The sequence below is a fragment of the Grammomys surdaster genome, unplaced genomic scaffold (genome assembly GCF_004785775.1).
Source record: "Grammomys surdaster isolate TR1022 unplaced genomic scaffold, NIH_TR_1.0 169, whole genome shotgun sequence".
NCBI lineage: Eukaryota > Metazoa > Chordata > Mammalia > Rodentia > Muridae > Grammomys > Grammomys surdaster.
In genome coordinates, this window is record NW_021604617.1 from 12,756,152 (window position 1) to 12,771,829 (window position 15,678).

Consider the following 15,678-nt stretch of genomic DNA (forward strand, 5'->3'; position numbering starts at 1 on the left):
CAGAAACAGTACAGCAGTAGCCACCAAGGCAGAGGAAATGAAAAAGTCAGATGAAGAGAGAAGGACATATTGGTCAAAGATAGAAGGGTATACATCTGTAGGAATGATAAACTGCAGTACAGCATGACTGTAGTTCATGAAATTAAGACATATAATGGACATTTCCTAAGACAATAGAAGTTAAATAGTCTTTCCATAGGCTATGTCAGATTATGAAGTTCTTCTTTCACTTGACTGTATCATGTCCATAGGCATAACAAACATCATACTGTTTAGTTCAAGTACAACAGACCAAACTTATTTTAGGTTATGTAGAAGTGCTCTTATAGACAGTCGAAGAGAAATTTAGAAATTTTAGTTGTGCCTTTTGGCTGGGGCAGACAAAGAGCTGGTCTGCTCCTGTGGAGATACTGAATCCTGAGCCATCCTAGAGGAGCAACTGCACTCAGAGCAGTGGACACAGAACTGGTCTGCTCCTGTGGAGATACCAAATCCTGAGCCATCCTAGAGGAGCCACTGCACTCAGAGCAGCCGAGGAGCCACTGCCTTCAGAGCAGCAGACACCTAGCTGGTTTGCACTTGTGGAGACATCATATCCTGAGCCATCCTAGAGGAACCACCGCACCCAGAGCAGAAGGATTTCCAGATCCCAGAGGTGGCCTGAGTTCTAGGAGTTCTTACACCCAGGAGATTAGGATCATAAGACCACATAGACAACTGAACTATGAGGAGCTCTGACACAAGTAAGATAACTGGAAATACAGACTTCAGTCTTACACAGTGAGGGCAGGTAACACTAGAGTTAACCAGATGGAGAAAGGCAAGTGCAAGAACATAAGCAACAGAAATCAAAGTTACTTGGCATCATCAGTACCCAGTCCTCCCAATATAGCAAGCCCTGGACACCCCATTACACCCGAAAAGCAGGATTCAGAATTAAAATCACTTCTCATGATGATGATAGAGGATTTTAAGAAGGACATAAGTAACTCCCTTAAAGAAATACAGGAGAGTACAAATAAACAGGTAGAAACCCTTAAAGAGGAAACACAGAAATCCCTAAAAGGACTGCAAGAAAACACAAAGAAGGAATTAAACAAAAACATTCAGGATCTGAAAATGGAGATAGAAACAATAAAGAAATCTCAAAGGGAGACAACCATGGAGATAGAAAACCTAGGAAAGAGATCAGGAGTCATAGATGGAAGCATCACCAACCGAATACAAGAGACAAAAGAGAGAACCTCATGTGCAGAAGATACCATGGAAAACATTGACACAGCTGTCAAAGAAAATGCAAAATGCAAAAATTCCTAACCCAAAACATCCAGGAAATCCAGGACACAATGAGAAGACCAAACCTAAGGATAATAGGTATAGATGAGAGTGAAGATTCCCAACTTAAAGGACCAGTAAATATCTTCAACAAAATTATTGAGGAAAACTTCCCTAACCTAAAGAACGAGATGCCCATAAACATAAAAGAAGCCTACAGAACACCAAATAGACTAGACCAGAAAAGAAATACCTCCCGTCATATAATAATCAAAACATCAAATGCACAAAACAAATAAAAAATACTAAAAGCAGTAAGGGAAAAGGTCAAGAAACATATAAAGGCAGACCTATAATAATTACACCAGACTTCTCACCAGAGACTATAAAACCCAGAAGAGCCTGGACTGACATCATACAGACCCTAAGAGAACACAAATGCCAGCCCAGACTACTACACCCAGCAAAACTCTCAATCACTATAGATGGTGAAACCAAGATATTCCATGACAAAACCAAATTTGCACAATATCTTCCCACAAACCCAGCACTTCAAAGGATAATTGATGGAAAACGCCAACACAAGGAGGGAAACTACAACCTAGAAAAAAAAGGAAGTAATCTTCCAACAACCCCAAAAGAAGATAGCTTTACAAACATAATTCTATCTCTAATAACAAAAATAACAGGAAACCACAATCATTTTTCCTTAATATCTCTTAACATCAATGGTCTCAATTCCCCAGTAAAAAGATGCAGACTATCAGACTGGATACACAAACAGGACCCAGAATTTTGCTGCATACAAGAAACGCACCTCAGTGACAAAGACAGACACTACCTCAGAATAAAAGGATGGAAAACAATTTTCCAAGCAAATGGACCCAAGAAACAAGCTGGAGTAGCCATTCTAATATCAAATAAAATTGACTTTCAACCAAAAGTAATCAAAAAAGATAAGGAAGGACACTGCATACTCATCAAAGGAAAAATCAACCAAGGTGAACTCTCAATTCTGAACATCTATGCTCCAAATGCAAGGGCACCTACATACATAAAAGAAAATTTACTAAAGCTCAAAACACAAATTACACATCACACAATAATAGTGGGGGATTTCAACACTCCACTCTCAGCAATGGACATAACATGGAAACAGAAACTAAACAGAGACGTATTGAAATTAACAGAAGTTATGAACCAAATGGACTTAACAGATATCTATGGAACATTTCATCATAAAACAAAAGAATATACCTTTTTCTCAGCACCTCATGGTACCTTCTCCAAAATAGACCATATAATTGGTCACAAAATAGGCCTCTACAGATAAAAAAAAAGACTGAAATAATCCCTTGCATCTTATCAGATCACCACGGACAAAGGCTGGTCTTTAATAATGACAAAACCAATGGAAATCCCACATGCACATGGAAACTGAGCAACTCTCTACTCAATGATGACTTGGTCAAGGAAGAAATAAAGAAAGAAATGAAAGACTTTTTAGAATTTGATGAAAATGAGGGCACATCATACCAAAACTTGTGGGATTCCATTAAGGCAGTGCTAAGAGGAAAACTCATAGCTCTAAGTGCCTAGAAAAAGAAACTGGAGAGAGCACACACTAACAACTTGACAGCACAACTAAAAGCTTTAGAACAAAAAGAAGCAAATACACCCAAGAGGAGTAGAAGGCAGGAAATAATCAAACTCAGGGCTGAAATCAACCAAATAGAAACAGAAAGAACAATACAAAATATCAATAAAACCAGGAGCTGGTTCTTTGAGAAAATCAAGAAGATAGATAAACCCTTAGCCAGATTAAACAGAGGGCACAGAGAGAGTATCCAAATTAATAAAATCAGAACTAAAAAGGAAGACATAACAACAGAAACCGAAGAAATTAAAAATATCATTAGATCCTACTACAAAGGCCTATACTCAAAAAACTGGAAAACCTGGATGAAATGGACAACTTTCTAGACAGATAACAGGTACTAAAGTTAAATCAGGAGCAGATAAACCATCTAAACAGTCCTATAATCCCTAAGGAAATAGCAGCAGTCATTAAAAGTCTCCTCACTAAAAAAAAGCCCAGGATCAGATGGTTTTAGTGCAGAATTCTATCAGACCTTCAAGGAAGACCTAATACCAATTCTCTTCAAACTATTCCACAAAATAGAAACAGAAGGAACACTACCCAATTCGTTCTATGAAGCTACAATTACAGTCATACCCAAACCTCACAAAGACCCAACAAAGAAAGAGAACTTCAGACCAATCTCCCTTATGAACATCGATGCAAAAATACTCAATAAAATTCTAGCAAACTGAATCCAAGAACACATCAAAACAATCATCCATCACGATGAAGTAGGTTTTATCCCAGGAATGCAGGGATGGTTCAATATTTGGAAATCCATCAATGTAATCCACTATATAAAGAAACTCAAAGAAAAAAACACATGATCATCTCACTAGATGCTGAGAAAGCATTTGACAAAATTCAACATCCCTTCATGATAAAAGTCTTGGAAGATCAGGAATTCAAGGTCCATATCTAAACATAGTAAAAGCAATTTACAGCAAACCAGTAGCCAACATCAAACTAAATGGAGAGAAACTTGAAGCAACCCCATTAAGATCAGAGACTAGACAAGGCTGCCCACTCTCCCCCTACCTATTCAATAGAGTACTGGAAGTCCTAGCCAGAGCAATTAGACAACAAAAAGAAGTCAAAGGGATACAAATAGGAAAGGAAGAAGTCAAAATATCGCTATTTGCAGATGATATGATAGTATACTTAAGTGACCCCCAAACTTCCACCAGAGAACTCCTAAACCTGATAAACAACTTCAGCAAAGTGGCTGGTTATAAAATCAACTCAAACAAATCAGTAGCCTTCCTCTACATGAAAGATAAACAGAGTGAAAAAGAAATTAGGGAAATGATACCCTTCATAATAGTCGCAAATAATATAAAATACCTTGGTGTGAATCTAACCAAGCAAGTGAAAGACCTGTATGACAAGAACTTCAAGTCCCTGAAGAAAGAAATCGAAGAAGATCAAAGAAGATGGAAAGATCTCCCCTGCTCATGGATTGGCAGGATTAATATAATAAAAATGGCCATCTTGCCAAAAGCATTCCACAGATTCAATGCAATTCCCATTAAAATCCCAAATCAATTCTTCACAGAGCTAGAAAAGGAAATTCTCAAATTCATATGGAATAACAAAAAAACCCAGGATAGCGAAAACTATTCTCAACAATAAAAGAACTTCTGGAGGAATCACCATCCCTGATCTCAAGCTGTACTACAGAGCAATAGTGATAAAAACTACATGGTATTGGTATAGAGACAGGCAGGAAGATCAGTGGAATAGAATGGAAGACCCAGAAATGAACCCACACTCCTATGGTCACTTGATCTTTGACAAAGGAGCTAAAACAGTCCAGTGGAAAAAGGACAGCATTTTCAACAAATGGTGCTGGTTCAACTGGAGGATAACATGTAGAAGAATGAAAATTGATCCATTCTTATCTCCTTGTACAAAACTCAAGTCTAAATGGATAAAGGACCTCCACATAAAACCAGATACACTGAAACTAATAGAAGAGAAGGTGGGGAAGAACCTCGAATACTTGGGCACAGAGGAAAAGTTCCTGAACAGAACACCAATGGCATATGCTTTAAGATCAAGAATTGACAAATGGGACTTCATAAAATTGCAAAGTTTCTGTAAGGCAAAGGACACTGTCAATAGGACAAAACGACAACCAACAAATTGGGAAAAGATCTTTACCAATCCTACATCTGATAGAGGGCTAATATCCGATATATACAAAGGACTCAAGAAGTTAGACTCCAGACAACCAAATAACCCTATTAAAAAATGGGATACAGAGCTTAACAAAGAATTTTCAACTGAGGAAAGTCGAATGGCCAAGAAGCACCTAAAGAAATGTTCAGTATCCTTAGTCATCAGGGAAATGTAAACCAAAACAACCTTGAGATTCCATCTCACACCAGTTAGAATGGCTAAGATTAAAAACTCAGGTGATAGTAGATGCTGGCGAGGATGTGGAGAAAGAGGAACACTCCTCCATTGTTGGTGGGACTGCAAGATGGTGCAACCACTTTGGAAATCAGTGTGGCGGTTCCTCAGAAAATTGGACATAGCATTACCTGAGGATCCAGTTATACCACTCCTAGGCATATGCCCAGTAGATGCTCTAACATATAACAAGGACACATGCTCAACTATGTTCACAACAGCCTTATTTATAATATTCAGAAGCTGGAAAGAGCCCAGATGTTCTTCAACTGAGGAATGGATGCAAACAATGTGGTATGTTTACATAATGGAGTATTACTCAGCTATTAAAAACAATCAATTCGAGAATTTCCTAGGTAAATGGATGGAACTAGAAAATATCATCCTGAGTAAGGTAAGCCAATCACAAAAGAACATACATGGTATTCACTCACTGATTACTGGATATTAGCCCAGAACCTTGAAATACCCAAGATTCAACTCACAGGCCACATGAAGCTCATGAAGAAGGAAGAGGAAGACCAAGTGGGGGTGCTTTGGTCCTTCTTAGAAGGAGTAACAAAATACTCAAGGGAGCAAATATCGGACAAAGTGAGGGACAGAAACTGAAGGAGGAGCTGTCTGAAGACCATTCCACCTGGGTATCCATGTCATGTGCAGTCACCAAAGGTAGATGCTGATGTGGAAGTCAGGAAGTGCATGCTGATAAGAGCCTGATATGGATGTCTCCTCAGAGGTCTTCAAGAGTCTGAAGTATTCAGAGGCAGATGTTCACAACTAGCCATTGAACTGATAATAGGGTTCCCAATGGAGTAGTTAAGAGTGAAGGCCATTGGAGCTGAAAGGGTTTGTGGCTGCATTAGAGCAACAATACCAACCAACCAGTGCTCCCAGGTTTTAAACCACCAGCCTGGGAGCACTTAGGGAGGAATTCATGGCCTCAGCTGTATATGTAAGAGTGGAGGGCCCTGCTGGGCATAGATGGGAGAAGAGATCCTTGGTCTCATGAAGTTTGGACACCCCAGGGGGTGGTAATTTGAGGGTGGGGCTTGGGAGTGGGGTGGGTAGGTTGGGGTATATAGACAGAGAAGCAGGAGGAGGGGTGAGGGGATAGGGGGTTCCTAGGTGGGTGGGGGATAGGGTAAGGGGATAACATATGAAATATAAATAAAACATCCAATAAAAATAAAATAAAATAAAAAAGAAATTTTTGTTGTTAGTAATTGTAAATGGACTCATTTGAGCTCATGAATGATTAGAAAAAACAAAACAATGTGTGTCATTTCTTGCTTAGGTAATTGAAAAAAATGAAATCATGATTAGAGCAGTCATTGTAGGGGTATAGAGAGACTGAAAATCTCATTGGAGACTGTGATGCTGTGCTGTTCACTGAAATGGACCCTGTTAATGTCAATGCAATACCTTCTTCTTGAGTCACTAATTTCATGTTTGGAAAGGTTTATTTCTTTTCACAAAGGCTGCCCAATAATGTTTATTTTGATATTGTTGGTAGCATCCAAGAATGGGGTCAAATTAACTTTATGCTATCAGGGAAATTTGAGATTTTCCTTTGAGTTCTTATTCTAATTAATAAAAAATTAAGAATGGTGGATAAAATAGAAGTCCCCCAACTCTTTCACAAGAGTCCTGTAGCTCCATGCAATGTTTGGCTGTGGGTCTCTGCATCTGTTTTAGTCGGCTCTTTGTTGAAGCTTCTCGGAGAATAGTCATGCTTAGCTACTGTTCGCAAGCAAAACTTAGTATCATTAATAGTATCAGGGATTGCTGCTTGCCCATGGGATGCATCTCAAGTTGGGCCAGTAATGAGTCTATACTCCATCCTGCTTCCCTGAATTTCTTGTGGACAGGATAAATTTTGGGTTGAAAGCTTTGTGGGTGTGTTAGTGTCTCTATCCCTCCATTGGGGTTCCTGCCTGGTTACTGGAGGTGGCCTTTTCAGGTTTCATATCCCCACTGTTGAACATACAGAGGCTGGACCTAGGCACCCTGCACATATGTAGCAGATGTGCAGCTTAGTCTTCTTTTAGATCCCCAAAAAACTGGAGCAGAGATTATCCCTAAAGCTGCTGCGTCTCTATGGAATACACTCCCCTGACTGGGCTGCCTTATCTGGCTTCAGAGGGAGAGTATATGGCTAGCCCTGCAGAGACTTGATATGTCACGGTTTGGGGAGACCCAGGGTGACCTCTGCCCTCTCAGAGGAGAAGCAGAGCGTGTATAGGAGAGAACTGTGTCAGAGGAGTCTGAGGGGGACAGCAGTTGGGATATAAAGTAAGTAAATAAATAAAAATAAATAAACAAAATTTAAAAATTAAAGAAATCATGGCTTTCTCCAGGATGAGGGACATGGGGCAAAAACCATGTAGAAACCATGAGAGATCTAAGAGTGTCTAGGAAAGCATGCTTAAGCTTTTGATTGGTATCTAAAAATGATAAAGAGAAGAAAAGGGGAAAAACATACAGGTATATGGACAGCTTGTTAAGAGAAGTAAGGCACTCCTAAGTGTAGGCGTGACCTATTGAGCTGAGAGAACAGAGCCCCCACAGCTAATGAGCCATTCGTATTTGGCATAATTTTACAACCTCTCTGGATGTTTTAACTTTGTATAGTGAGCTTATGAATCTAAAAAATGCTGCTCTGCTGAGCACTGATGCAATAGATACTGCTGATAAAATTACCTATGGCTCGAAGTCGGTATTTCTATTTTGGTCAAGTTTCAAGAATGACATAAATAGCTTAATCATGCTAGCCCTTTTTGTCCTGGAAATACTTTTATTCCTGCCCATCGTGTTAAAGCTTATTTTTAACAACATCATCATGTTGGCAGCCAAAGAACATGCCTTGAACCTGAAAATGGACTCCCAGACAGAATTATTAAATTAACAGGCTGCCAAGCCAAGGATAGGTAAGATCTACACAGAGCCTTACCAACCTAAGACATAAGTACATTGCTTGTGATAATGCATATTCCATGACAGGTGAGGAAGGCATTCTTGTCTGAACAACCTAAGACAGGCTCAGTCTTGTTAATGAAAAAAAAAAGGGGGAAAGGCGGAGAGCCTTTGGGGCTGCTTGGCAAGAATCTGACATGGCCAAGGACAAGGAAATGGGCTTCTGGGCCGGAATATGACATGGCCAAGGATAAGGAAGTAGGCTTCAGGCAGGAAGCTGACATTAGGCTAGAACAAAGAAGTAATTTCAGGTAGAAATCTAAATCTTAGGCTAGAACAAGGAAATAGGCTTCAGAACTGAAAATGATTTTGGGCTAGGACAGGGAAGTTGGCTCAGATATTTTGGTCATCCCGATAAGCCCTTAGAAACAGTGATCACCAGAGGGTTCACAGAATTGTGTTTATTGCTTTGCTTGTTCTTTGACTATTTGTGTTTATTGTCTTGCTTGTTCCTTGACTATTTACACCTATTGTATTGTTAGTTCCTCAACCTAGAACTGACCTTAATACTTGCATGCAATTAAAATGGTGTAAAGGCAAAAAGGAGGGGGGGATGTCATAAGGGTGTTCTAAGGAGGTGAAATGAGGAAAGGGGAAGTCATCCAAAATGTAAATAAATAAAATATCCAATTAAAAAAAGTAAAAAAAAGAGACCTTTTCGTAGAACCAGCCTGATTACATGTGTGTATCTCAGGCTTTTTTCACACATGCTCTTGATACCAGGAAAACTAGTTCTCCTCTTGAGATCATTAGATTCAGCAGTAAAAGAATTTAAGAATTGACTCAAAGAGAAGCTCACAGACAATTTTATTGAAGTTTAGAAGAAGCACCACAGGGCAAGATTATTGACAATCTCAGCAGATTTTGGGGGTGAATGGAGAATAGGAGGAAGGAAAAAAACATTCCATTTGAGTTGAAACAGAATGGTAGACAATGAGACATGATGACAGGCAGTCATATGATGGGGAAGAAAAGTTTAGTGGAATTCTGGTATGGAAAAATACAACATCTCTTTAAAGACTAATTGTTTCCCCTACCTCTTTATATCAACTTAAAGTGAACCTGACTTTATCAAGGTGGTCCCTTGGCCAGGCGATTTATTGGCTTAACTGGGGAAATTCTTAAAGGAGTAGACAATGGGATATTTGCATCCAGAGGTACATTTCCTTCTTTTGGATAAACTTAATGGTACATTCCATTCTTTGGGCTAAGAAGTAACAGCTTTCCCTTAATGGGCCTTGAATGGTGTTGTAACAGTTCATTAGATGAAGGCCAAGTGAAGCAGAATTTCCTGTCCTCCTCTTACATATTGATCTTGATGCTGTAGTCTGCAATCCTTTACTCCTGACCCAGTTCTGTCATTCAAGAATAGTTAAAAGCCAGAAAGGTCAAAGACACAAGGACAACACAGCTCACAGAATCAACTAAACAGAGTCATGGGACTTCAGAGAGACCAAAGAGTTAATCATGAAGCCTGTATGGGTCTGCCACAGGACCTCTGAATAGATGCTGTGGAATATTTTTAGCTTTGGTCTTTTGTAGGACTCTTATCAGTAGGAGTAGGGATGTCTCTGACTCTTTTGATGCTCTCAGGACCCTGTTCCTCCTACTAGCTTTCCTTGGCCTGCCTCGATATGAGGGTTTCTCCCTGATCTTATTGCATCTTGTTATGCCACGTTTGGTTGACATCCCTGGAAGGGCTGCAGTTTTCTGAAAGGAAATGGAGGAGTGGTGGATCTGGGGAGAAAGGGAAGGTAGAGGCAAGGGAGACTGGAAGGAGTGGAGGGAGGGGAAGTTGTGGTCAGGATGGATTTTATGAGAGAAGAATAAAGAAAAAGAAAATGAAAAAAAGAGTTGGTTCTATCCAATTACCTACTAAGGCAATATATACAAATACTGCACAGAATTTATGGCACCAAACAAGTAGTTTGTCAGTGTTAGCTTGTTATAGAGTTATAGAATTGTAACAACTATAAAGTTGTTTTAGGGTTGTAAGTTTTAGGGAGATGTGTTTATTTCATTCACTGTTGAATGGTCTTGGCCTAGTACATGGTAGATATTATTAGTAATGATGACCCTCAGAAACACACAAAGTTCATGTGTCTATATCCATGCCCAGTCTTGCTGTGACAACTAAGAGGCTGATACAGGATCCCCCTCCCTTTGGATTTCAGTTTTAATTAGACTATGAAAACATTAATAGAAGTGTAGAATGACATTTATTTCTACTATCTATACTCTGTTATTACTTGCTACAATGCTATTGGTAGCTGCTGTATCTATCCGCCAATGTCCAAGTTACTGCTGGATAGGTCTGGTCAAGCCTCTCATAGCCATGTTTGTACAGGGTTCTGGTATGAAAATCATTCTTTACCTTTTTCTTCAACCTTACTTATGGTAATTGATTTCTTGATTGCTAATAATTCACATTCCTTGTAGGTTCCTTTTATCTCATTCATATATTTTTGTAAGAACCACTAATGATATAGAAATTGTGGAACATACATTTATTAATAAGGTAAAGTTATATCTATTATATATGCTTATATATTACATATGATGTTAGTATATATGTAATATATGAATGCATGATGTATATTATATTTATTGTGTATATATATATATTACATGTATTTTATGAACACATACAATTCCACAATGGTTATCTTCCATTATTTATTGCTTTCTTTCTGTGTTTATGAGTTTGTGTGGATGATTGTATGACTTATGTGTTCTGATGCTCAAGGAGGCTAGAAGAGGGTGTCTGACGATCTGGAACAAGAGTGTTATAGGGGTGTTGAATCACTTCATATGGATGTTGGAACCAAACTTATATCTTCTAGAACAGTTACTATTAATGGCTGAGCTATCTCTCTGTATGCAAGGATGTGTTCATTTTGAAAAGTTTGTTATATCCATGTAAGTATCATTTATCCATGATGAATACTTGTCATGTTTTATTTTAATGTTATTTCTTATATTAATTTATTAAAACCTATAGCACATGATAAAAAATTGCTTAAATGTATGTGTTCTTGGACAATACAGGGACCTAAAAACAGCTTTAACTATCAGAACAAAAAAGTTTGAAAATCTTGACAACCTCTGCCAACCCTAGAATTCTGGGATCAGTTCTTTGTTATGTAATACACTCTCTGGCTACATCACAAAGAGAAAGAGTATCATGGCAACACCATCTGGCTAGCTGCAGCACTATTATCAAGCATCATGCCTTATGAATAGCTCAAAATCTCATATGCAAAAGTCCTTCAATTAGTTACTGTTACACACTGGCTTACAAATTGATGATCAAATAGGTAGCATGATGTTGAACATGTTAAAAGGATGCAGTCCTGGTTTGTAGAGATACAGCTAAGTCATCTTCTGCCATTTTTAAATGCATAGATAGTGATATTGAAACATCATGACAGAAATAGCAACTCTTTTGGGTGATGAAATTACTATGGACAAATGGTACATTTACCTTTTTAAATTTTGTAACTTTCTATATTCTGAAAGTTTATACCATGACTCTGCCTATTTTTTTTTTTTACTAGATGATTTATTTCCAATAGCATTTTATTTGCAAATAATAAGATCATCTGATATGGAATTCTAACAATTTTTTTATATTTCACAGGATAGAAAAAGAAAAAAGATAATTTTATTACACACCTAGTTCTCTGAGATTTGTGTTTTAGTGAAGCAAAACAAAAAGAGAGCTTATTGGCATGAAACAAGGCATTACTTGAACTGTTGAACTGATAGTGTGAAACGAAGGCTGTAAGTAGAGGTCACAATTTTTAACAATAGAGCCAGGAAGTCCAACCCTAGATTGTGTAGAGATCTGTGCATCTAGCTCAAGACAGCAGAAGAGAGTATGTTAGGTGCTGGAGAGATGACTTAATGGTTGGGAGCATTTTCTGGTCTTCAAGAGAAACTAGATTTAGTTTCCAGAATTCACATGACTCACAGTTGCCTGTAAGTCCAGCTACAGAGTATCATAACTTCTTCAGCCTCTGAGGAAACCTGTATGCACATTGTACACAGAAACACACACACACACACACAAACACACACACACACACACACACACACACACAGACAGAGAGAGAGAGAGAGAGAGAGAGAGAGAGAGAGAGAGAGAGACCCATACACACAGACACACACATACAAACACACACAGGCTCAGAGACAGATAGATTCAGAGACAGAGAGAGATGCACACATGCTCATATACACACTCACAAACCCACATACACTAAAAATTATTTTAAAAGATAAACTAAATGCTATTTTGCTAAGTACTACATTGAATAGGTATGGAAAGAATGGACAACCTTGTCTTGATCTTGATTTAACTGGAGTTCTTGTCTTCATGCTTTCTAGGACTTTTATTGCGAATGGTATTGGATTGTGTCAAAGACACTTTCGGCATCTAATGAGATGATCATAAGGTTTTTTCTTCTTCCAGTCTGTTTATATGGTGGATTACTTTGATGATTCATGAAAGATGAACTATCCCTGCGTCTGTAAAGTGAAACATACTTGATAGTGGTGGATGATCTTCTTGATATATTCTTGGATTCTGTTTGCAAGTATTTTATTAAGAAAGTTTTACAACCATGTCCGTGACAGAAAGAATCTGTAATTTTCTTTCTTTTCTGGGTCTTAATATGGTTTGGGGTTCAGGGTGGCCTCATGAAAATAGTTGGGCAATGTTATTTTTGTTTCTGCTTTTTAAATAATTTGAGTTATATTGGGGTTAACCCTTATTTGGAAGTCTGGTAGAATTCTGCACTAAAACCATCTGACACTGGGCTTTAATTTTTTGTTGGGAGACTTTTAATTACTGTTTCCATTTCACTAGGGGTTATAGTGTGTTTAAATTGCTTATCTCATTTTCATTTAACTTTGGTTGATGGTATATATCAAGACAATTATCCACTCCCTTTAGATTTTCCAATTTTGTAGAGTACAGGATTTTGAAGTATGTCCTTATGATTCTCTGGATTTCCTTTGTGCCTGTTGTTATGTCTTTTCTTTTCTAATTTCATTAAATTGTGTCTTTTTCCTCTGTTTTAAGTTAATTTGGCTAAGGGTTATCATTTTTTTTCTGGTTTTCTCAAAGAACTATCTCTGTTTCATTGATTCTTAGTACTGTTTTTTGTTTGTTTCTATTTTAGATCTGAGTTTGATGGTTTTTTTTTTTGACAACAATTTCTTTTTTTTCCCCAGATCTATCAAATATATTGTTAAGTTAGTACTATGAGATCTCTCCATATATCTATGCCTATGTCATCTATATACCTATATAAATATACCTATTCCCTGTCTGTCTATCTATCTATCTATCTATCTATCTATCTATCTATCTATCATCTATCATGTATTTATCTATAGACAATGCTGTGACCTTGCCTCTCAGAACTATCTTCATTTTGTCACATAAACTTAGGTATGTTGTGACTTCATTTTCATTCAGTTTTAGAAAGTTTTAAATTTCTTTCTTGACCATTTTTTAAAATTCATTAGTGAGTTGCTAAGTTTCTGTGAGTTTTTAAGCTTCTTATTGGTTTTGTTGTTGGTAACCAGCTTTAATCTATAGTAGTAAGATGGGTTGTAGGGTGTTATTTCAATTTTCTTGAATTTATTGACAGTCCCTTTGTGTTCAACTATCTTGTCAGTTTTGGAGAAAGTTCCATAAGGTGCTGAAAAGAATGTGTAGTCTTTGGTGCTTGGGAGAAATGTCAGGTTCACATGGTTTATAATTTCATTTAGCTATAGAATCTCTCTAGCTAATTGTTTCTGGATGACTTGTATATTGACAAGAGTGGGTTATTGAAGTCACCCAATAGCAGAGTGTGGGAGTCAATATGTGATTTAAGCTATGGTAGTGTTTCTTTTATGAAATTTTGTGTCCTTGTGCTTGGTACATAGATATTAAAACTGCAATGTCCTCTTGGCAGACTTTTTCTTTATATAATATATAGTGTCCTTCTCTATCACTTCTGATTCATTTTGTTTTGAAGTGTATTTAGACTGATATTAAAAGTGCTATACCAGCTAGCTTCCTAAGTTCACTTGCTTGGAATATCTTTTTCATTTTTTTAACCCTGAAGTGATGTCTATCCTTTATGTTAATATGTGTTTCTTGGATGCAGTAGAAGAATGGATACTCTATTTAACCCCATTCTATTCTTCTGTTGCTTGGTTTTGTTTTTTGGAATTGAAGCTATTGACATTTTGGCTTATTAATGAACAGTGTTTATTGATTTCCATTATTTCAGTGTGGGTCTTTTTTCTTTTGATTTTCTGACCTGATGGTATTCATTCTCTGTGTTTTTGGTTTTAATTAGCCTCTTTAGGTTTAGTTTTCATTCTAGAGCCTTCTATGGGGCTGTATTTGTAGATAGGTTCTAATTAAATTTGATTTTATCTTGGACTGTCTTTCTTTATCCATTTATCTTGATTCAAAGTTTTGCTGGGCAAAACTTTGTCTGGGCAGACATCTGTGGTCTCTTAGAGTTCGTAGAACATCTACCCAGGCCATTCTGGCTTTTAAACTTTCCACTGAAAATGTAGGGTTTCTTTTGTTGTTGTTGTTGTTTATTTGTCTGTTTTTGCTTTTAATAATAGGTCTGCTTTTATATGTCATTTGGACTTTTCCCCTTACTGCTTTCTAATAAACTTTCTGTTTTTTTTCTGTATGTTTAGTGCTTTGATGATTATGTGACATAGAGAATTTCTTTTCTGTTCTGCTTTCATTGGTGTTCTGTGTGTATTTTTTTTTTTTTGTTAGGAACCTCCTTCCTTAGATTGGGGAAATTTTCTTCCATGACTTATTGAAAATATTTTCATTTATTTGACCTGGGTTTCCACTCCTGAGTTTTCTGTTCAAGTTCCTAAAATTTTCATTTCCAGTTTTCTCAGTTTCCTTTATTGATTCTGCTTCCACGTGCAAGTCTTGAACTATTTTCTTCATTCCCTCTCCCCCCACCCCCCATTTCGGTTTTCGTATATTTATTGAGGAGTAATTCATTTCCTCTTCTAACACATTGATAATTCTATCTTTGAAGTCCTTGTCTTGTGCTTCAGCTCTATTGAATTTTTTAGGGACTACTAGAGTAGTTTTTGGCTTTAGTGGAAACATTTTTTCCAGGCTGGGTTTGTTTATATTTTTATGCTGACATTTTGGCATGTGGGTTTGGGCTGATTGTAATTCTAAGTGGTGACCTCTCGTCTTGTTTTGTTGGGTGGTGTATGGCTCCTTAATTTCTGTTGCTTTTACTGATTCTTAGGAGAGTGTGGTAGTTTTGTGTTCTGGAATGTTTCTGAGGTCCTGCCAGTGGTAGCCTCTGGGTGCTTCTAAT